Raw genomic sequence first — 23,431 nt, 5'->3', positions numbered from 1 at the left:
TAGAGATCAGGGATGCTGCTAAACATCCTTTGCAGGCACAGGAAAGCCCCCACAACAAAGAATTATTCGGCCAAAAATGTCAATAGTGCCGAGACAGAGAAACTCTGACCTAGATATTGTCCCAATTTTCAGTAAAAATACAGAACAGCTGGACCAAAGGCACCATGGTGGTGTGAAAGGATCACAAGATTAGGGGAGGAAGGGAACTAAATTTACCAGGGACTTGGTAGTGAAACGGATGACAAAGGAGTTCAAGTTTCCCTGGATGAGGATGAAACTGTGCCTGTACCCACAAGGTTAACATGGGAAACAAAGTAACCAAAGTCTGGAACCTCGAGCTTGTCTTGCAGAGCAGCAGGAAGACTGCTGCTAAGACAGTAACTTGCTGACAGACCTCCGCCTAACTAAGCATTCCGGAGGAGCACTGAGAAGCTAAAATGACCGACTGTAAGCTTCATACATCATAAGAAATATGAAAGTTACCCCTGCGCAAAAGACTCTCAGGACTTCAGCCCCCAAGGCCACATGCTCTCCCTCCCCGCCTTAGTCTCACAATGTGCTTTGGAAAAAATGCTTAGAATTGCATGTAGGCAAACTAATCTCTAACTGGTAGAAAGAACAATTTGTTAGCAGAAAATTTATGTCCTCTGCCCAAACTGTTCCTTCTGTCCCGGACAAAGAAGTAACTGAGGTTTTCTTAGATTCCTCAGGAATGTTGCATTCAACAGATCTGCTATGGAGAAGTGCCCAACATTCTGCGGTCATCCATCACCTGACATTTCTGAGCCTCCTCCCCAATCCTGTTTGCCTTTTATAAGTCATTTCCAGATCAGTTCTCCTCTGAGATGGGTTTTTTAGGACCAGAGTCTGCCATCTTCTGATATGCTAGCTTATTAAAATTCTTTCTCTACCACCTGCTTGGCCTTTTATCTTGCAGCGAGATCGAGCCCTTGCTCGGTATCACTACCTACAAAGCCTTGCGTTAGTCACTTTACATACACCGTCTCACTTAAACCTCTATCCCATGAACAAAGTGATCTATTCTCATCTTACAGAGGAGACGGCTGGACTCAGGGAGGTTAAGAAACGTACTCAAGGTCACTCAGCTAGAAAGTGGAGATATCATGATCTGAATTCAAACCAAATCTGTTTCATTCCACAATACTGGACTACAAAGCCTAGAGGTTAAAAGATCTGGACTTGATTCAAAGAGTTACCAACAGGAATTTGAGTAAGTCACTTAACTTTCCTAAACCTCCATTTAGAAAATAAGTCAATGGATAACGTGTGAAAATATAAATGCTGTTGATTGCCAACAACATATAATCATATAACCCTACAATGAGACACAAATGCTTCTCAGAAGGGAGGCATCACGATTACCATTTTTCCTTAAAAACAGAATTTATACAAGTGTGCACAATACCAAATTATACAGCATTTTTAAGAATCAAGATTAAACGTTCAAAAGACATTGCACTTTCCACAGCCATGAAACTACTCTTAAATTCTAGGAGGAAATAAACTAATACAAAAATATTTTAATATGAACTTCCCAAAGATTTTTAATCAACCAGCCCTAAAATGCTCAAGACTATATCAACAACTTTGATTGGACTCTCTCCACAACTGCAAGCAGAGGTCATGAGCAGAAATAAGGAGGAGAATGATGGATTACAAATCCATTACTGCTGCTGAGGAAACTACTATTTTCCGCATAAAGATAGGGTATTACATCTAGGTCAACATACTAACGAGGCAAAAAAATAATTCATTTCAACATAAGGTTCTGATTTTTAAAAAAACTACCACCAGAATCCATCAGTCTTTGACAACTAAACTACCAGGAAGTCCACAAACATAACTTAAACTACACTCTTCGGGGATTAAGTTCAAGAGAATGTAAACTGGGGTTTGTGCCTTCTGGAAATCACCACCACCAATGCTGCTTCTAAAAGCAAGTTGCACACAACCATTTTTCCCCTTGAAACACTAGATCTCAAGGCATGGCTTTGCTGTATTTTATAAATGTATCTTTTCATATCATATTAATATATTGTAAATAAACTAGAATTCCAAGTATTTCCCACTAATATTAATTCTGAGTTTAAAACCAACAAATGCATCAAACTAAAACAGTTTGAAATTAAATAATTTTAAAAGAGTTATCAAAGGCTGGCTTTAAATAAATAAAAATGCTAAAATTTGTTTACTTGACACTAAAAGTAAATGTTTTGGTGGAAGTGAAAGAATTGATAACATAATCTTGAATGTTCTTTATTTCAACCAATTTACATAAGGATTTTCATTAAACGTCATTTTACTGACTAGTTCTGAATTGCATCTTTCACCTTAAGCATTTTTACCCTTCCATCAACTTTGAAATACTGAGGGAGGATTGTTTTTCTGTTTTCAGAGCTTACAACGAAAAGGACCCAACCCACCCCATTTCCCCAACAAGCCGCGGGCAGCCGTCCCGTGACAGTCTGTACAATCACCAGCACTCCTGGCCCAGGCCCACTCGGACGCCCTCCTCACAGCCCCTCTTTCCGCCGCTGCCCGCACCCCCGCCACGCTCTCACCTACGTGGACCCCGCTCAGCCGCAGCGCCAGCACCGCCCTCCCCCGCGGGACCAGGCCGGCTCCTCCCGGGTCTCTGGTGGGAGGCTGGGGGGATGGCTTGGGCTGAAGCGCCTGGAGCGGGGGGCGGGGCGGGTAGCTGTGGCTGGGGTTCTCCCGTGGGAGACAGGGGGTGGCGGGGTGAAAGGACCGGGCCCCAGGCCTGCGAGGGAAAAAAAAGGAAGCCGCGGCGGGGGTCCTCCCGTGGGGGACGCGGGGCGGCGGCCCCACCTGCGGCGGAAGCGGCTCTCCCGCGTCGGGGTGAGGGCGCCCCCCCTCAGGACGAGGATGTGCGCGGCGGAGCGCTCACGGGGTCCGCAGCGCTGGTAGCCCACGGCTCAGGCCTGCTCCTCGTTGATGGGCGGGTCGTAGAGCCGCGGTTTCTCCCCCATGCTCAGGGCAGCCGCGACCCCCATCTCGCCCTCCGGCTGAGCCACCCCCCGTCTCTTCAGCTCTGCAGCACCGTCTCCGCACCGCCGCCTCCTCCTCATCCCTGGAACCGCCCCGCCCAACCTGGCCGCGCGCGCCGCCGCGGGGGACCAGGTGAGGACAAGGCCTGGGCCCAGGCGGCCGTGGGCAAGCGGAGGACAGCAACGGTGCTGACCAGAACGCCAGCGCCACCAGCCCTTAGCAACGCGATGGCGTCTGCTGGCCCCGCCCCGCCCCTGGTGACGTAATGACGCTCCAGGCCCCGCCCCGCGCCCGCACGTAGTGGCGTAATGGCGCCGCCGGCCCCGCCCCGCGCCTGCCGGGATGTTTACAAGCTAACGTAATTCGAGCAGCACGTGTAGATTCAGGGTACGTAAACACTAGGACTGGAGCTGCCAGTCTCACCTGGTCTCCATGGCAACAGATTATTTCTTCACAGAAAGGAAACCAACAGAAAAAAGAATATTTATTCAATTAAGTGAACATAGGCTGTACTTTCTTATTTCCAAGTAAGTCAGTATTTAATTTTTCAAAATCCTGTCTCTTATCAACAGATCTGTAATTTTGGTCGAACTATTCAAATTATAGACTATTTCCTCCTAGTCTATAAATTTAAAAATTACACTAGACAAGATCAGAGATCATCAACTGAGATTGCAGCAAAATCACTGGCAAAATTATCCCAAACTAGCTAGAGCTACATTTCAGACCTGATGAATCACAACCTGTGGTGAGAAGGGTAAGTCATTATAAAAGCTCCAGTGTGATTCTGAAATCATTCCTAAATAACTACTAGACTAACTGTTTGCTAAGATTCCTAAGCCAAAAACATTTATGAATTCATAAATTCCACCTAACCAAAGACATGTGGCAAATGCACACCTTGCATTCCTATATGAAAAAGGTATTGGGAATCCTTTAAATGTGCGAGCATCAGGTACAGCCTCCTCATGGCATCTTGAAATTCTTCATTGCCTGCAGATATACTTGTTGCACGCTGATATTCATAAAAAGCAAAAGCTGGTGATAGATAGGAAAACTGGTCTTCTCAAACAGCAGTGAGGCCAAGATCCTATAGCAATCAAAAGAGAAAAAGAAAAAGTGAAATACATCAATACTTAAAAAACCAATTAGAATAAAAAGGTTGAGGGCCAGCCCCGTGGCTTAGTGGTTAAGTGCGCGCGCTCTGCTGCTGGCGGCCCGGGGTTCAGATCCCGGGTGCGCACTGGCGCACCGCTTCTCTGGCCATGCTGAGGCCGCGTCCCACATGCAGCAACTAGAAGGATGTGCAACTATGACATACAACTATCTACTGGGGCTTTGGGGGAAAAATAAATAAATAAAATTAAAAAAAAAAAAAGAATAAAAAGGTTGATTATTTTAAGGTATGTCAAGAAAAGATTTTTAAAACCTGTCATAATTTTTGAAGCTTTCTATTATTATAAGGATACATTGAAATAAAAAAATAAAAGGAACTCCAGGTATGAGGTTTTACTTCTTAGAGAAATAACCAAAATACATCCAATACAATGATGTTAGTGAAGGTTACAAAATTTCTACTTCTTACTATCCACTAGCAAAGACCATACAGAATAGTCCTACCATGGAAGACAGTATCATTGAATTTTGAGGTCATATTTTATTTAACTTTAAAGAGTTTAGTAAAATTGAATCTGCTTAATTTGATTGCTCCTACATAAATTCAGTGGTAGTAGGGGAGAAAAGTCAACAAGTGAATTGCATATATAATTAAACTCAAACATTTACTGAGCATTTAAGGCACTGACTTTTATACCATAAGAGATAAAAAGGTAGAGAAGACATGCTACAGGCCTTCCGGGAGCTTAAAACATGTTTCTATGGAATGTTGAAGGCAGTTATTTCATTTATAACATCAAATGAACTATTGTTATCTAGACACATATTTTTAAAACCTGTTACAAATATTAAAAACTTCTCAAAATTCTAAATATTTTGATTATCATAATAGGTCTTTAGCATTTCTTGATTTCACATTCAAGGTTTTAACTGGTTCCAAGTGATCCCAAAGGTCCATGATCATCTATTCTTCTGTTTTCCAAAATATACTTTTAAATGCTTTGACAAGTTGATGAGTGAGTAAGGAAGATTTTAGCGGCCAAAGCTAAAAGTAACTGGGAGCCCAGAGAACATATTTGATAAAACAGTTTGCCTTTGATGGCTTGAAGGAACATGGAAAACAGGGCTCACCCAAGGTGGGGAGTCTACCAGGGAATCCTAACAGGTGAATTAGAAATAAATCTTTTTTAGGAATTTTGGATTTTAGTCGTTTGTTGGTTATATGTGTTGCAAATAACTTTTCCCACTCCAAGGCTGCCCTTTTCACTCTCTTAATGGTTTCTTTTGATGAACACAAGTTCTGAAAATATACTAATCTTTTCCTTTATGATTAATGCTTTTTATGTCTTCCTTAAGGTACTGTACAAAAGAAATCTAAATGGCTAATAAATAAGAGGCTTGACCTCATTAGTAATCAGGGAAATGCAAATTAAAGCCAAAATGAGGATATCATTTTTCATCTACCTAATTTAGTGTAATAGGAAAACAAAACAAACAAAACCAACGTGGAAAATAAAAACAAAATGAATACGAAAAATATATAACCCAGTTATTTTTAGTGAGGAATGATTTGAATAAGTACTTCACAGAGGAAATCCAAATAGTCGTATTCAGAAAAAGTCTGAACAAGTCCACCATTCTTCATATCTAGAAAGAAGTAATAAATTCTGGAAGTATTAGTGAATTTGGAAATTTTGGAGTCTCAGAACTTAACTCTCAACTTTCAAAACTACAAGCTTCATAAGGCAGGGACAGTACTTGCTTTGTTCAGGGCTAGAAGAGTGACTGGCACTATCATACACACCAAAAAAAACTGTTAAACACATAAGCAAATAAAAAAATGCATGAAACTACAAATTTCAGTATTAATTACCTTCCTGTGTTCTGACACTAGTAGCCTTAGTTGCATTTCTATTTCATTACTTATTAATGAAGCATCAATCATGGATGCACATAGAGGAAGAAAGGGAGGAAGGAATATTACAGCTCCTGGAGCACACACAGATTTAACTGCTTCTTCACTCAATGCTTTTCCATTTGGATTCATCATTCAACTCAAATATACGAATTTCTACTGAGTCAGAGGGCTGACACTTGCCCAGGAACATTTGATGATTAAAACACAACCAATTGTTCGATATGGACATGATGGTTTCGGCTGTTCAGCAACTGGAGATTCATCAGGATTGTAGATTTGTGGATGTACTTTAAAAAAAGTAAATCATAATTTTATATAATAAGAACTTAAAAATTAAGAAGGCAGCATCTTATTGGGGAAAAAAATTAACACTTAAGGCCATAACTATTTCCCAAGACTAGAGTTTAATATTTGTTTTTCCTTCTTATATTTCCACAATTTGATTACTCTATATTAATTGTATGGCAATTTTATGATATAGAAAACAACTTTATTCCTTTAACATGAGAATATATTCTATGTGTATCGTTAAGATGAAAAACATTTATCTCAGATAACACAATTAAAATAATTTGGCGATACATTATTAGGTACAACTAACCAACATGTTTATCAAACAGGGAAAAAAAGAACCCAGGAAAACGAGAAGAGGGCCCAGGGCTGTGACTTTAGGAACTCCAACATTTAAAGACAAGATGAAGGAAAACTGAGAACAGCCCAAGATAAATAATAAAAATTGAAAGACAGACAAACAATGAAAATTGAGAGAAGCTAAGGAAAGAGAATGCTCCAGAAAGGAGGGAGCATTTAACTCTTTCAAAATCTGATGACAGGCAAGGACTGAAGAAAATGTACAGTGAATTTACCAATATGGAGTTGGTGACCACACCAGATTTTCAAAAGAAATCATGATTTACAACGTGAATTTATTTTCTGCATAGAGATGATCATCAGAAAAAGCATATGCCAATTATCCAAAATTAGAAGTAAATATACTTTTATATCATGTTGGTAAAGAATATTTTAGGTGTATAAACTTTCTTAGAGTTTATTTAATAGCTATCTTAATTGAAGTAATTTTTTACATTGCCATCAAAAAAGCTCTAATAACTAAACTAACTATACTGAGTACCATCAATATAAACAAAGGACCTATAATTTAAAACATTTACATCTTCGTTTTAATATCCTTGTAAACTTAATTGACTAACCTGTGTCCTGTTAAACTCTCCCAAAAAGTGATGGTTCTATCAGTTCCACAAGTCATAACCCACACATGAGGTATTCCTTTGCCTTAGTCCCAACACAGACAAAGGCTTCTAATCCATATCCAAGAAGGCTGCACAGAAGATTGGCACCATCTTCAGAGTCACGCTAGAAAATGAAATGAATTAAAAGTACTGATTCCTTCTTATTGTCTCCTTGTTAAATATCTAAATACATAATTACAATTAAAAAGTATTATTAAATTTTTCACTTTTAATCATTAGCCCTGTGTTAAGCTGAAACAATGGGGGGAAAATAGAATATACTAATTTTATAAGAGCCTAAATTATTTTACAAAGTCAGTGCTCACAAATCTCATAGTCATAACATATACACTTTAAGAGGGGGAATTCAGATTCAAAAGTTTATAAAGCACTCATACAATAGAGAATGAAAAGCAGTAAGATTTTAAAGATGAACAGCTAAACAACATGAACAGACAAGCTGACAAATCATATAGCAGGAAATGCAAATAAACAGGAAAATTCTCAAACTTAAAACAATAAGTTACAGTATCTATACATGATCATTTAAAGGAAATACATAGGAAAAATGATTGCGTGAAGGAACAAAAAAATGCCAACAATGGCTATAATTAGAGTAGGTTATATATAATTTTCCCTTCTATTTTCTAAATTCTCTTTGATAACGTTATATTACTTTCACAATTTAAAAAAATTGTGAAAACTACAAAAATAATAGAAAATATCTGGTAATATGTTCTGTGAAAAAAGCATTATTAACATATTAAACAGTAAGGCTACAATTATGTGAAGATATCTATTTAAGTACAGGATTACAGGTAATACGCAAAAGCAAAAATAACTATTGAGTTCAGTGTTAGAATGAGGGATGATTTCTTTCCCCCAAAATTTTGCATTAGTGGCTCTACACTGTTGTTTTTTAATTAACTGTAATAAAACAAATAGCAGGGGCTGGCCCGGTGGCGTAGCACTTAAGTGCATGAGCTCCGCTTCCGCAGCCCAGGGTTCGCAGGTTCAGACCCCAGGCGCGCAGTGATGCACCACTTGTCAGGCCATGCTGTGGTGGCGTCCCATATAAAGTAGAGAAGATGGGCACAGATATTAGCCCAGGGTCAGTCTTCCTTAGCAAAAAGAGGAGGATTGGCATGGGACGTTAGCTCAGGGCTAATCTTCCTCACAAAAAAAAATTAAAAAAAAAAAGAAGCCAGCATTTTATAATCATTAAATTGACTTTTGAAAAATATAATATTCAATCTGTTAGACCCAGTAATTTCTATACTGAGATTTTATACTAAAAAAAATTTAAAAGAAAAATAATACAACCAAAGACATTCAATGCAAAATTTCATTCATAATGATATCAAAAAATTGGAAGCAAGCCTAACTTAGCCAAAAGAAACAGTTCCTACAATGGCGAAATGATTAAGTAGATTTTGTATACCAATTCAAGAAAATGTCATACAGCCATTAAAAGATGGAGATCATAAAGATTATAGCAACACATGGGAAAATGTTCAGAGCATAATGCTAAATTATAAAGCAGGACAAAATTTTATTCAAATCTTAATTATAATTATGGAAAAATGATATATACACAGGAGAGGAAAACAAAAATATAAAAAGAGATAAAACAATTGGTAACAGAATTATGAGTGAAATTTCACCTTTGTAACAGTTGTAATGCTGTTGTTTGTGCAAGAAAAATATGCAAGAAAAATATATTAACTAATTTTCAAGCTTCTAATTTAAGATGTGCTTTCTCTTTAAACTGGGTAAACAAAGTAAAATAGTGAATTAAAGGGGTGATTATTTGCTTTACAAAAGAATTATTATATAATAATTTAAAATATGTTCAATTCCTACTATATTTGAAATAAAAAAGTTTAAATTCATACATACAACTTTTGGGAACCACAGCATGGGAATAAATCAAAATAATTTTTTAGATAAGTAATATTTAACTGTTTTCCATTGTCTTTAAGAAAAAATCTAATTGACAAATCAATCTCTAATCTAAATAATTTCTTCCATTGTATACACTTTGCCTTTTGATTACCCACACTATTGACAAGTTCAGACTAAACAAAATTATTTCAAAACAATAATGGATTAAAGAAATTTCTTTTTTTCTTTTCTGTTTCAACAGAATTGGAATACTAAAGACAGTCTTACTTGTTTTTATATTATCAACATTTTTAGAACACAGATTAGGAAATATCCCATAATCTATAAAATTAGTTAACTGAAATGAATTTATTTAAGATTAACATCAGTAAATGTATACAAATTCTTAAATATATACTTATATTTGAAGCTAAACAAAATACCATGTAATCCAAGATTTTTTTTCCATATTCATTTTGTACTGCCATTTTCTCTTTTAAAAAAATGTATCATATAAGCAAATTTTAACACATGCGTACTACTAGAAGACCATGGTTCTGGTTCTGGGGCTGTCTCTAATTCACTGTTTACCTCTATATCTTGGTTTCTGACACTATAGTACTTGTAGGTCCCTACTTCACAAAAATCACATTACATTAAGAAATTACATGAGAAAATAAAGATGCTAAGTCTTCTCTTTATGTATTGACATTTAAATGTTAGGAAAAATGGTGAAAAGATTCTGAGTTGGTCAATCTGACAATATGTCCATGTTTTCTAAGTTTTTTCTTTTACAAATGTACCATAAATTCACAATAACTATGATGTACTGCTTTTTAATTGTATTATGTGTATAGGATACCTAGTTTCTACAGAGAAAGGCCAGCAGAGTGCACTCTGCTGCTTTTTACCTCTTCCTCCAATAACAGGGGCCCTTTCACAACAAAGGACATTAACAAATCTTGCGGCTTACCTTGGAGTATCCAGAAGACTCCCAGCTCAAAGTAGGTTAACATAGGAACAGACTGGTCTATTTATCCCATTTTCTTCCTGGAGGAGTAGCAGAAAACATTATCTGTAATGACAGATTAATCATTCCCAATTTTAATACCTTTTCTTAGAATACATTAATGTGGGATAAAATAATTCTGGATACCACTTATTGAGTGCTTACCTTGCATCCCGCACTAGGCTTCTGAGTGCTGTGCATACAATTTCTCTTTTAATCCTCATAACATCTTATTATTTTCATTTCATAGATGAAGAAACTGAAGCTACACCTATTATGCAACAAAGCCAGGATTCAAACCCTGAGCTGTCTGACTCCAAAGCCTGTGAACTTGAACTTATGATCCAGCAATCCCACTCCTGGATATATATCCGATGCAAGTGAAATCACTATCTCAAAGAGATATCTGCACACCCATAGTCACCGCAGCATTATTCACAATAGCCGAGATATGGAAACAACTGAAACATCTTTCAACAGATGATAAAGAAAATGTGGTATATATATACACAAAGGAATATTATTCAGTCATAAAAAAGAAGGATATCTTGCCATTTGCAACACCAGGAATGAACCTGAAGGGCGTTATGGTAGATGAAATAAGCCAGACTGAGAAAGACAAATACTGTGTGGTATCTCTTAGATGTGGAATCTTAAAAAAAAAAAAAAAAGCCAATTTCATAGAAATAGAGACTAGAATGGTGGTTGCCAAGGGCTGGGGGGAGAGGGGAATGGGTAATATAGGTCAAAGGGTATAATATTTCAGTTATAAGAATAAGTTCTGAGGATCTCATGCACAGCATGGTGACTATAGTTAGTAATACAGTATTATAAACTTGAAAGTTGTTGAGAGTAGATCTTAAGCATTCTTATCACACACAAAAAAAGTGAACTATGTGAGGTGATGGATGTGTTCATTATCTTGATACAGGTAATCATTCCACAATATACATCAAATCATCAAGTTGTACACTTTAAATATATAAAAATTATATTCACCAATTATTCCTCAAAAAGTTAAAAAAAAAAACTCCTCTGAGAAAAGGATAGGCAGGTGGGTGGGGGATGGAGAGGGGCTCTAAGCCAAAGTATTCTTTCATATTATCACACAGAATTTAATAATATATATCCAGACAGAACAAATAACTTTTCTGATTAACTGATACAATAATGATCAGAGCTCATTTTTAGTTTGTTGCCATTACACTTGGAGATCCACAGGAAGCAATGTTTTGGTAAACAAGTCAATTGAAAGCAGAGTTTTGAAAATCATTTTAGGAAAACATCTTACATTTTAAATACAGGATGTATCCTAGCACTTGAGCTGAATAACTACTGTGCACACAAGAGTCTCTGATGACTTTCCGCCACTGTGCTTGTACAGTTAGTACTACCAAAATCCCTATTTCCCTTAACTTCATGATTAGTGAGATGACACAGTCAAAGGGCCACTTTCTCTTCAAAGTTCACAGATGATTTAACACTCTCTATAATGGCAAAGCGCCTGAGAAATAAGACCTAACTCAGCCAACAGAAACACCACCTGTTTGAATTATCAGAACCACTGATGTCTTTTTACAACACAAAAACATCACTTCTCCAGTATAATCCCATACCTTAGCAAGAAAAAAACAACTCACCTATTATGTACATTTGATTATAGTGAGAAATATGAATTCTTATATGATGCAGGGAAAAATTACTATTATGAGTTCCACTCATACCTATGGTTCTCAACTCTAAAAGGCACTGATTTTTTTTTGCTTGTCCTCTCCCACCCCACTCCACTTCCTGGATGCAAGGCATTCATGGTGGTCTCTTATTCTCCATCTCCCTACACTATCTTAGGAGTCAGAAATAGAGACAGAACGAAGAGATTAGCTAGAAGAGCTCAAACAGAATGAAGAACCAAGGACAAGTAAGGAATCTAAGGAACAGAGAAAAGAGAAGGGAGAAGATTTAAGCACAGGGTGTTTTAAGGCACTGATTTTTAAAACAGAAAATCATGATTCTAATTTTGGAAAGAAGTAGAAAACTATTATTTAGATTTCTTTTATATTCACTCCACATTACCAATAATCTAGTCTAGTATGAGAATATTAAGTACTGAAATCACAATCTAAACATTAAAAGGACAGCCTCAATCCTCAAGTGATTGATAACATTTTCTTAAAACTTAATGGTCTTAATGGTCAATTTCTATAACTTATTTTTAAATTTCTTGCACTAGAAAATTTAAAAGCTATCATTAAGTAAATCACTATTGTACTATAGCAAAACAGCTTAGTGAGGGAGAAAAAGAACAATGGATTATTAAGTATAATGACCCTGGGAATTCTACAGATGTTTGGTTGGGATAAAGGTAATTAACTCACTTTCTGTGTGGGCCAGTTAGTCCTATTCTTACAACTCCACTAACATGCAAGAAAGGGATGAGCACCTAAAAAAGTAGATGCATTTGCCCTGAACCTATCATCAATAGTAGCATCTCGAAATACAAGATACATCACTATATGTTTCATGACAGCAATATTTCTAATATTATCTAAATATATCCCCATAAACTATTTAAATGTCTTGAAAAATCTCAATATTTCAGCCTCTAAACCTGCACTGTCCAATAAGAACACCACTAACCATCTGTGGCTATTTATATTTTAATTAAAATTAAATAAAATTTAAAATTCAGTTCTTTAGTCTCATCACACACATTTTGCGTGGTCAATAGCCATGTATGGCTAGGGGCTACCATATTGGAAAGCACACACATAGAACATTTTCATCATTGCAGAAAGTTCTATTGAATAGCGCTGCTGTAAACTATTTCCTCTCGTGCCTGGAAGCATTGGAAATTCATTTTCAGACCATATACACTAATTGTTTGGTTTAAAACTATAGTTTTTGTAATTAGATTGACTGCCTTAAATAACTGGTGTCGTTCGTTAATTGCATGTCCAGTCAAACACAGGAAGCAGTCAGATACATCTTTGGGGAATCTAAGTAAGATAAACATTGTATTTATTCTCTATTTATGGAAAGATGTGGCACAAACAAAAAAAGCACTATTCGAAACTGCAATTTAATGGAGTCTGCCACAAGTGAGTTGCTGTTTGATCTTAGAAAACACTCTTCACTTCTCTATCCTTCATACTGTTTACCAGAAGTGGCAATGCCTGGACGCTTAACAATCTTATATGGTTACTATGAGACTAAAGGACTTTAAGTGGTTCAAGTTTTTCTCACAATGAATTCTAAGAGACGGGAACTTGTTTAATAATATTTCCTAAAAGAAAGTCACAGTTCCTAGATTCCCTTAACTGCATACCCCATCCTCCTCCTTCTCGTCTTTCATTTGCCATTTCTCTGATCCACTTCCTCCTCTGTCCTTCTCCCAGTCCTCTCTGGTCTCAGATTCCACATGGCAATAAATAACCTCAGCTCAGACTAAACACACAGCAGGGAGCCAGTTATATTGTCATTGGTCCTGACATCACGGACCAATCACATTGGTACCTTGCCTGACCAGTCATTCAATGTATAGACAATGCTACTGGCAAGTCTGAAGCCATTTTCCTCATTTCCACCACTACTCTACTAGGATCTCCCATTCTCAAGCTCCTCATGTGGAAATTGAACAACTTTTAGGCTGTCCTAAAATCTAGGCACTGTAGGGTAAAGCTGGATGAATGCACAGGATCTGAGAAATATAATTCAAAATAATACTACACTATACTCATATAAAAGCATCTACATGAGGCTGAATACACATAAAATATTTGAATGTTCCTCATAATACAAAAAAATAAGGATCTGATCATATATTTTATGTTGGTTTGTTAACGACAGAACATGGGCTGAGGATACAGGAAAAATAGAGGCAGAGATACATAGTTGAAATGCTGCAGTTAAATATTATTGGTCACTGGCTTGGAGATCTTGGCTATATAGAATTACTACATGTAATATTGTTTATCTTAAAAAAGAAATACCATAACAAAAAACATATATGCCCAGAGCCCCAGTCCTGCACACAAAAGCTGAATTTACATATACATTGCAAAATGTCCTACTAGTTAATTATTTAGTAGTAAGTATCAATCAAGGACACACTTCAAGTTAAACAAAAATGGGGTTTCGGGGCCGGCCCGGTGGCGCAAGCGGTTAAGTGCGCGCGCTCCGCTGCGGCGGCCTGGGGTTCGCTGGTTCGGATCCTGGGCGCGCACCGAAGTACTGCTTGGTAAGCCATGCTGTGGCGGCGTCCCATATAAAGTGGAGGAAGATGGGCACCGATGTTAGCCCAGGGCCGTCTTCCTCAGCAAAAAAAAAAAAAGAGGAGGATTGGCGGATGTTAGCTCAGGGCTGATCTCCTCACAAAAAAAAAAAAAAAAAAAAAAAAAATGGGGTTTCATCTACTTTAAATCAAATATATTCAAAAAAGTGTTTAAAAAATCAATAATTGAAAATGAAAAGCAAAATAAAACAAAGATTGTATTATATTACTCCCTTACTCAGTGAACGACAGTATTACAAAATCAGCATTCTATTTTACAAACAAACTTTTGTTTGTCTGGAATAAATACATTTTACAAATTCAAGTTAAATGAAATTTACATACACAACAGTAAATCTCAAATACAGGTGTGAAGCTTTTCTAATACAATTTACAAATCTGTGCAAAAATCTTAACCAGCCGTCAGTTGTGTGAGGGTTGGATTTGCAAATATTCTCTCCACCACTGCTTAGCATATACAAGATATAATCACTCTTTCTCTGCAGTTTTCTGACATTCCAAAGGAAGCACGATATTTAAAAAAAAATTTTCAATTTCTATTTATTCTCCTTAATTAATTACAAAATATGTAACAAATCTATGCACTTCTTTCCATCTCTATTACAACCCTAATCTAAGCTATCATTATCTCTTAAGGGCCTCCTGACTTCCTTGTTTCTACACTTCCCCAGTACAATCTACCTCTATACAATTGTTCAGTGATCTTTTTTCCCCCAAGAGAGACATTTTTTTTTTTTTAATTTCTTTATTTATTTTTATTTTGAGGAAGATTGGCCCCAAGCTAACATCTCTTGCCAATCTTCCTCCTTTTTTTTTTTTTCCTTTTTTCAAAGCCCCAGTAGATAGTTGTATACCATAGTTGTACATCCTTCTAGTTGCTCCATGTGGGATGCTGCCTGAGCATGGCTTGATGAGCAGTGCGTAGGTCCACGCCCAGGATCCCAACTGGTGAACTCTGGGCCGCCAAAGCAGAGGGCATGAACTTAACCGCTACGCCACCGGGCCAGCCCCAAGACAGACATTTTTAAATAATAAATCATATTGTCATTCTCTTGCTTAAAACTAATAAATTGTAATTTTCTAAAAAGAGAGTACTTTCTGAGATCAACAGGTAAATACACTACTACGAAAACAAATACATAAAGAAGAGAAAGTCAGAATTATTTACCTCTGCATTCACTTCTTCAGATAATGTTTGATTGAGTGGTGGGTACATCTCAAATTTTATATTTACAATTCACACAGAAACTTTTGATTTCATGCCTGTAAATATAAATAAATATTTAGAACTTCAGAGGTCTCAATACTGTGTATATTCAGTCAACCAAAGTCTAACCAAAATAATTTAAGAATTTTGTGCTTTACCACTTACATGGAATAGACACAATATTCAACATCACCTTTAATATTCATATTAAAAAGGAACCAAATCAAATTAGTTTTTATTTTATGCAAAGGCCTTTATCTAATTATAAGGAGATTTCCTTTCTTAGCTTCCTAATAAGATTTTAAGGGACTTTTTGGACCTAAAGGATTTCGGATTCTAATGTATAACACCAACCAGACCTACGTTAAAAAGAAAGTCAAGCAACTGTTAACACCTCATTCTCAGAAAATATTTATACTCTGTCACATATAGTAATTCGCATTTATCCCTTCCATTTTTCATACCACATGTGAGTACAAATTTTCAATCCACGCCTGGATTTAAAAAATTAGAAAACAAATATACTTCACACCAGAACTATTTAATATTTCTTTGGTGTATCAGAATATACTTGTTTCTGGGTCATTACTATGATTATCATTTTAGGGCTATATTTGAAGAAAAAATTATTTTTCTTAAGGTTTCTCTTTTGAAAATAAATCTCTTAAATAAAAAGTAGAGAAAAAAGTTTTATGTAAGGAAAAACACATCCAGGGTCTGACTTATCAAAATCTAAATTACTAAGGCCATACTGTCCAATGGCCAGATTTAACTCTGTGACTGAGTTTCAATAACAAAGTAATTCTACTATATGTTATGCATAAAATATTGGTAGGTTTTATTTTGTTTTTCACTGTATCAGCAAATATGTATTACATATCAAGTAGTATGCAAGAGTCCAAGGAGACAATGGTAAGACAGGTACCATCTCTGTCCTCAAAGAGTACTATTCATTGACACTGACACTGAGCAAGCTGGCACCTCTCTGAGTCCCACTTTCCCACATGTAAAAGGCTAGGAGAATACCTAGTCCATATTCCACAAGAACTGCTGCTGCAAGAAGCTACTAGTACTAATGGGGATACACTGTATTCTGGGGTGTAATGGAGTGGAGGTTTTTTGCACATGCATGCATGCAAGTGTGTGTGTGAAGAATCTTAATTTTCTTTTTAGCCTTATACATAATCAAATACACTTGAAAAAAAAGCCCTCAAAATTTCAATATTCATTTCCCCTAAAAAACATTTTCCTTAAGACCAGATTGACTGTGAAGTTCTACACTCATACTATTGTTCAAGACAATTCCCAAGACTACAATACTGGAGTCCAACTGTAATTCTAATAAAATTCTTTTTACATTTTTCTCTCTTGGTTTACAAAGTCATTTAAAAATATAAAATATATTTATAAACAGACTATGGCTATAAAGAGGTGACTAAATATGATTAAAGATATTAATCACCATACCTACACGCATAAGTTCCACAGTAAGATTAGTCACTCCATTTTCTGAGCCTAAAACTGATCACCATTGGAGAAAGTACGATGCTACTAAAGTGGCCTCACCAAATATGTCTGTTTTGATTAGCACCATATGAGGATCACTTATTGATAATACTGTTGTTGAATCAGCCATTCTAGTTCCATCACTTAGCAACATAAACCAAATACACCATATAACATATTCAGTTATGCCAAATCAAAGAATATTTTTATTGAAAAGGATACTAATAATAACTTCTATAAAACCAAATATTTTGGTAATGCCTCAGAAAGTGTGCAAAAGACTAGGAATAAAAGTACAGTCCTATTTCTATAACTAACTTTTGAGAGAACTGGTAGAATTGTGACAAGTGATCTAGCTACTTAATGCATATCAGTGTTTTCTGATCTCTAAGAGATGTCTGTTCTTTAGAAGTACTTAACTAAAGTATATGCTACTACAGTAAAAAGCCTTCAAATATGTCAATACTAATGCTCGAAATAATTTTATCCCTAACCTCCAGAAATAATCACTGTATTATCTACACAAAACTGAAAGATCCAGCACCTTGAAGCTAGCAATTTAAGCCATTAACTACCTTATTAGGGTAACATTTTTCACCAGGGGGGAAAAATGATAAATTTTAATAGTGCATCAGCCATCTTAGTAATCTAAAATTCTGAGGATATAATTCTACCACTTTGCTAAGTTTACAAATATATTATAAAGATTTCTATATTGACAACTGAAATGTATGAAATACCTTTATAGAAAGGAGCAGTGTAAAACAATTATGGGTATCAAGTATCATAATTTTAAAGTTATAAAAATAAGAGTTATAGGGGCCGGCCTGGTGGTGCAAGTGGTTAAGTGCGCGCGCTCCGCTGCGGCGGCCCGGGGTTCGCTGGTTTGGATCCCGGGCGCGCACCGACGCACTGCTTGTCGAGCCATGCTGTGGCGTCCCATACAAATTAGAGGAAGATGGGCATGGATGTTAGCCCAGGGCCAGTCTTCCTCAGAAAAAAGAGGAGGACTGGCATCAGATGTTAGCTCAGGGCTGATCTTCCTCACAAAAAAAAATAAATAAAATAAAAAAATAAGAGTTATAGATTGACATCTAAACTTTGATTTTTAAAAGTTACACAACACCGTAAATGTAGACAACTTTTATAAATGAGAAGGATCACGTCTCATTCTCCACTATATCCCCAGCACTTGCCTAGCGTGGAGCCATGCCCCTAATAGGCATTTAAATATTTATTACTGGGGCCGCCCCCGTGGCTTAGCGGTTAAGTGCTCGTGCTCCACTACTGGCGGCCCCGGGGCTGGATCCCAGGCGCACCGTTGCACTGCTTCTCCAGGCATGCTGAGGCCTCATCTCACATACAGCAACTAGAAGGATGTGCAGCTATGACATACAACTATCTACTGGGGCTTTGGGGAAAAAAAGGAGGAGGATTGGCAATGGATGTTAGCTCAGAGCTGGTCTTCCTCAGCAAAAAGAGGAGGATTAGCATGGATGTTAGCTCAGGGCTGATCTTCCTCACAAAAAAATAAAATAAAATAAAAATAAATGTTTATTACTAAAGAACCAACCATTAAAACAGCCAAAAAATAATCTTAAAGGAAAATTAATTAGCAGAAAACAAAGCAAGAAGGTGGGTAGAAGTAGTTTATATAGAAAAGAGCAGTGGGGAAAAAAAATAAAAGACTAGGGAGATTCATCCATACAAAAGTTATTATAGGTGTTCTGCAATAAAACCTAACAAAGATTTACTCAATTAAATGACGATTTATTGTTGTTCCTTACCTAAGCTTTCTCTGTGTACTTCAAGTAAAAACTCTTTATGAAAATTTGGTTCACAGGCACATGGAAGAGGTTTAGAACGAAAAAGCTGGTTTTGAAAAAGGGAACATAAAGCAAAGGTTAAAAAACTTGTCCTGGGAAAGGCTCAGGTTCTTGCAGATGTTCCAAAAAAGCTTTTCCACTCAAAACCTGAAGGTAAAGATACCTCCGTGATGGATCAGTATCAGTTGTAAAGTGTAGCAATACATATGAAGAAACTGCCAAAGAACTTAAGGAATGTGATCAACACAATAGGAAATAATAACTTGACAGAAATAAAACCAAGACTGAAAAAAGAAAAAGAGTAACAAATTTACTGTATACCAAGACCGTTTGCACCCAGGGAAGGAAAGATACATAATATGATCTCTTTTTCTGAGTTTACTTTCTGGCTACTTTCTCCCAGCTAGAAAGGAGTCAGAACCAAGGTTTAGGATATCTTTGCTTTTCAGTTGCTTATCCAACATTCCTTTACCTCCAAAAACCAACTCAGACAATTATCAACTCAGAAGTATACTTGTAAGATAATTGTGTTACCATTAAAAAAGCGAGGTCGTACAATTTTTATAAAATATATCATTAAAACATGAGAAACAGGTGATCCTGTTTTTGCTTCCACTCTGCCACATGTTAAATCTTCTGATATACTTCATGCAAAACAGAATCTATGTTTTTCGGACGATTAGTCACAAAAACGTAAGTATTTAATTGTGGGGGCAAAAAAATGAAATGTTTTCTATCAAATAACAAACACTATAGGGGCCGACCCGGTAGCACAAGCAGTTAAGTGCGTGCGCTCTACTGCGGCGGCCTGGGGTTCGCCGGTTCAGATCCCGGGTGCGCACCGATGCACAGCTTGGCAAGCCATGCTGTGGTGGCGTCCCATATAAAGTGGGAGAGGATGGGCACGGATGTTAGCTCAGGGCCAGTCTTCCTCAGCAAAAAAAGAAGAGGGTTGGCAGATGTTAGCACAGGGCTGATCTTCTTCACAAAAAAAAAAAAACAAAAAAACAAACCACTATAGCACATCTATCCAGAGTACTATCCGCAACCAAATTAATGTTCCGCAACCAAATTAATGTTAAAAAGAAATACACATACTTTTTTTTTTTAATAGTGTTGACTATCTATCAGTAAAACAGGTTGTTTTGGCGAGGAAGCGAGTTCTTGATCGACACTGTCCTAGAAAGGCAGGAAAACAAATTTTTTAAATTAGAAAATCTTTAACAATTATAGTTCAACAAGGAAATACCAATAATGGGACTAAGAACTGAACCAAAAGTAGTAGGGAAGATAAAGCCCCCTCAAAAAACCCTTTATTTTCCTAACAATTAAAATAATGAAAAGCCTGCAAAAACGATAATGCAACTGTTCACTCCTTAAGTCCAATATTAAGGAATAAAATTGACTTCAAGCAATGTCCACAGAACGCTAAAGAAAAAGCCTTAATACCTTATTAAACAAGGTTAAATTTTCTCTAACCTCATGTAACATTTAGCTTATGATTCGACTGTGAACCGATTTGAATAAGGAAGCGACATGCACACAGCAGAATCTGTTACTAGGTTAATTTTTATAACATTTGGGTTTATAAACCAAAAAAGGATGCTGCATTAAAATACTTATTCCCTGGTGTATTATGAAACCCATCCAATTTTTACACTACAGTACCCAGGTTCTGAGGTCACTGTTTCTCACAACTGCCTCATTTTCAAAAGGCCTATTTACTAATTTGTGCACCGAGAGGCTATCATCCCACTACTGACCTATTTGTATGAAAAGATCTGAAGGTTCTCACACAATTATTTTCTTAAAGAAATTGATAATTTGTTAATCATAGAGGATATATTTCCAAGAGTGTGTTTATTTTAAAAATAAGTCTAATCTAAAAAAGTATACAACAATATTAGTGAAAAAGAGGTAGGTTATGGTGAACTAATTTGAGTAAAATATATATACTTAAAGTTACAGACCTACAAAACAAGAGAAAATTCTGTCACTATATAGAGAGGAATATGGTATTAACTCCAATTTCATTGATACATAATCCTACCTGTTACACTCAAGGGTAGTGTTAGCTTATACCTGAAACAAGGCTATTACTAGGCAAAAATGGTCTTATTTTAAAATGGTTTTACTAAAAGGAGAGGCTCCAAATACAGACCCTGTGAGCTTCATTAAGCATGAGAATATATACTCTCAAACTTTTTCCCTAAAAGATCACTCACAGTAACAAAATTAAGTTCTTTCATCACATCATCAATGATTCCTCAACATCTAAGGGCTTTAATCAAATCTTCTGTTGATAACTGTTGTTGATCGGGTGCCAATCTTCCCATACTGTCTCAGCAAGGATTTCTCTTATTCTGCCATGGACATCCATCTACGAAGAAAACTCACATCACAATTTACAATATTACAAAGCAGTCAAATATTGCCAACTAGCTAATTTCTTTCTAAAATACTAAGCCAAAGAAAAAAATAATGGGAGAGTAGATAGACTAAATTCAGGAAGGCTTCTCAAGCTAATAGTAAATGTAAAATTGTTAAACAGAATTCAATGAGAACAAAGAATTTTAAAGGGAAAAAACAAAAAATTTTTTAAAGATGAATTTTCTTAGTACACATTCTAGAAATAGTCTCTACTAGTTATTTACTACCCTTGTTACCATTTCCCCACAAATACACTCAACCAAAACAAATCTTTTGAGAGAAAGTACAATACAATCAAAAGAACACAGAACTGGTGGGGGTGATCAAAGTATGAATTCCAGTTTTCAACTTATTAGGTGTGACCTTGACTTAACTTATTTACCCTTAATCAATCTGGTCAATAATCTTTCCCTGTCAAGATTATCGTGAGGCTTGGATCAAAGATGGCAAACCCCTAACACAAAGCGTGGCAAATAAGCGCACAATAAACGGTAGCTTGTATTACTTCAGCTTACTGCATTCAGTTGAGCACCTCAAAGACACAATGTTCTTCTTGAGCTCCGAAGGATCACAAATACTTTCATTACAAATCCTTTAGTAACTTCTCTTTCATGCCTTCTTTAAGAATTGCTGATTTGGTTCAACTTCAATGACACCGCAAGGTTCACCCTTAAAGTAATTCTAATTCCTGACCTCCGAATAGAAACCTGCTCTAAACACAACTTATACTCAATCTGACTTCCAGAAATCGTTCGACAAACGCTTCATTTTCACACTGTCCTACAATACTAACACCATTCTATCACCTCAGACTCCTACTGGCACTTTCTGGGCTTGTTCTTTCATCGAGAGACTTGCTCTTTCCTCCGGCTTCAAACTCGCAGCTCGGCGCATCCCGCGTTCGGCGTCTCAGCCTTTGCTCGAGTCCACGGCAAAAAGGTGCCGTCGTCGGCCGGGCCAAAGGACGCCAGGCTGGGCGCTCCAGGCCACAAGGCGGGCAGGAGCGCGCCCGCGGCCTCTCTACCTTGCTCAGGGGTTGGTGGATAAGCTGCTTCAGCTCGGAGGCTTTCTCCAGAGGCAGCGACATGCTGGGCCGGCGCCTCGCCGCCAATTCTCCCCGCTTCAGGCGCCCCAGCCGGCCCGGGAGCGTTAACCCTGGCTCAGCAAAAAGCCGACGACACCCCTCACTTAGTGCAGCTCCCAGGCTGCGGTGATGACAGCCAGACCCCACTATTTCAAAAGACGGCGGAAGAAAGAACCAGGCCGTGGGGCTGTCCTCTGCCCTGACTGATCATCTCCGCCTGCCGCTCCCCTTCCCTTGGGGACTCCACTCCGCGACCTCAGGGCACCGCATCGCCTTGCCATGCTAGGGTCTCTGGATGCACTACCCGCCTCCACATCTGCCCCCCCTCGGGGTCCCTTTCTCCCCTCCGAACCGGCAGGTAGCTGGACCGGCCCCTCAGGACCCCTCGCCCAGGCGGTCGAAGGACCCCGCCCACCTGGTCCCGCCCCGCCCGCGTCACGCGGCGCTCTAGGGACTCAGCGGGCGGATCCGGCGCGGAGTTTGCGTTTCTGAATGATGCTCCTGGATGTCTGGATGATGCTGCTGCGAACGTGGTTGTACAAATACCTGTTTGAGACCAGTTTTCAATTCTTCCAGGTGTATACACAGAAGTGGAATTGCTGGATCATATGGTAAATCTATTTTTAATTTTAATTTTTTGAGGAACTGCCCTACTGTTTTCTACAGCGGCTAATACCATTTTATGTTCTCACCAACAGAAGGGTTCCAATTTATACATCTATAAAAAATACATTTTGGAAAGCGTTAAATTTTGTAAAAAGCATCAACCCCTCAGGTCTGGAGTTCAGTGAGGCATTTCTAAAAGCAGGGAAATGCTGTGATTTAGCATTTTAACTCTTGGGGAAGGGCTTTATTAAAAATAGCCATGGATATTTAGCGA

General features: G+C 37.5%; 1 long non-coding RNA gene across 7 annotated transcripts; it reads right to left on the bottom strand.

The window, feature by feature from the left end:
• Positions 1-3,355: 3,355 nt before the first annotated feature.
• On the bottom strand, positions 3,356-22,884 carry LOC131415334 (uncharacterized). Of its 7 annotated transcripts, none has more exons than XR_009222423.1 (7): positions 21,263-22,880; positions 20,136-20,216; positions 18,999-19,083; positions 15,667-15,761; positions 10,172-10,248; positions 7,276-7,438; positions 3,356-4,120 (listed from the first exon to the last, which is right to left on the bottom strand). It is a non-coding gene; the product is annotated as an uncharacterized LOC131415334 (long non-coding RNA). The 7 variants fall into 7 exon arrangements; XR_009222426.1 differs by lacking the exon at positions 3,356-4,120 and adding an exon at positions 4,129-6,351; XR_009222427.1 differs by lacking the exon at positions 3,356-4,120 and having other exon boundaries at positions 6,391-7,438; positions 21,263-21,417; positions 21,983-22,879.
• Between the last annotated feature and the right edge of the window lie 547 nt (positions 22,885-23,431).

The sequence above is a fragment of the Diceros bicornis genome, chromosome 16, assembly GCF_020826845.1.
Source record: "Diceros bicornis minor isolate mBicDic1 chromosome 16, mDicBic1.mat.cur, whole genome shotgun sequence".
In the NCBI taxonomy this organism is placed as follows: domain Eukaryota; kingdom Metazoa; phylum Chordata; class Mammalia; order Perissodactyla; family Rhinocerotidae; genus Diceros; species Diceros bicornis.
The sequence above is the reverse complement of the archived record's forward strand: the minus strand, read 5'-3'. Positions and strand labels throughout refer to the sequence as shown.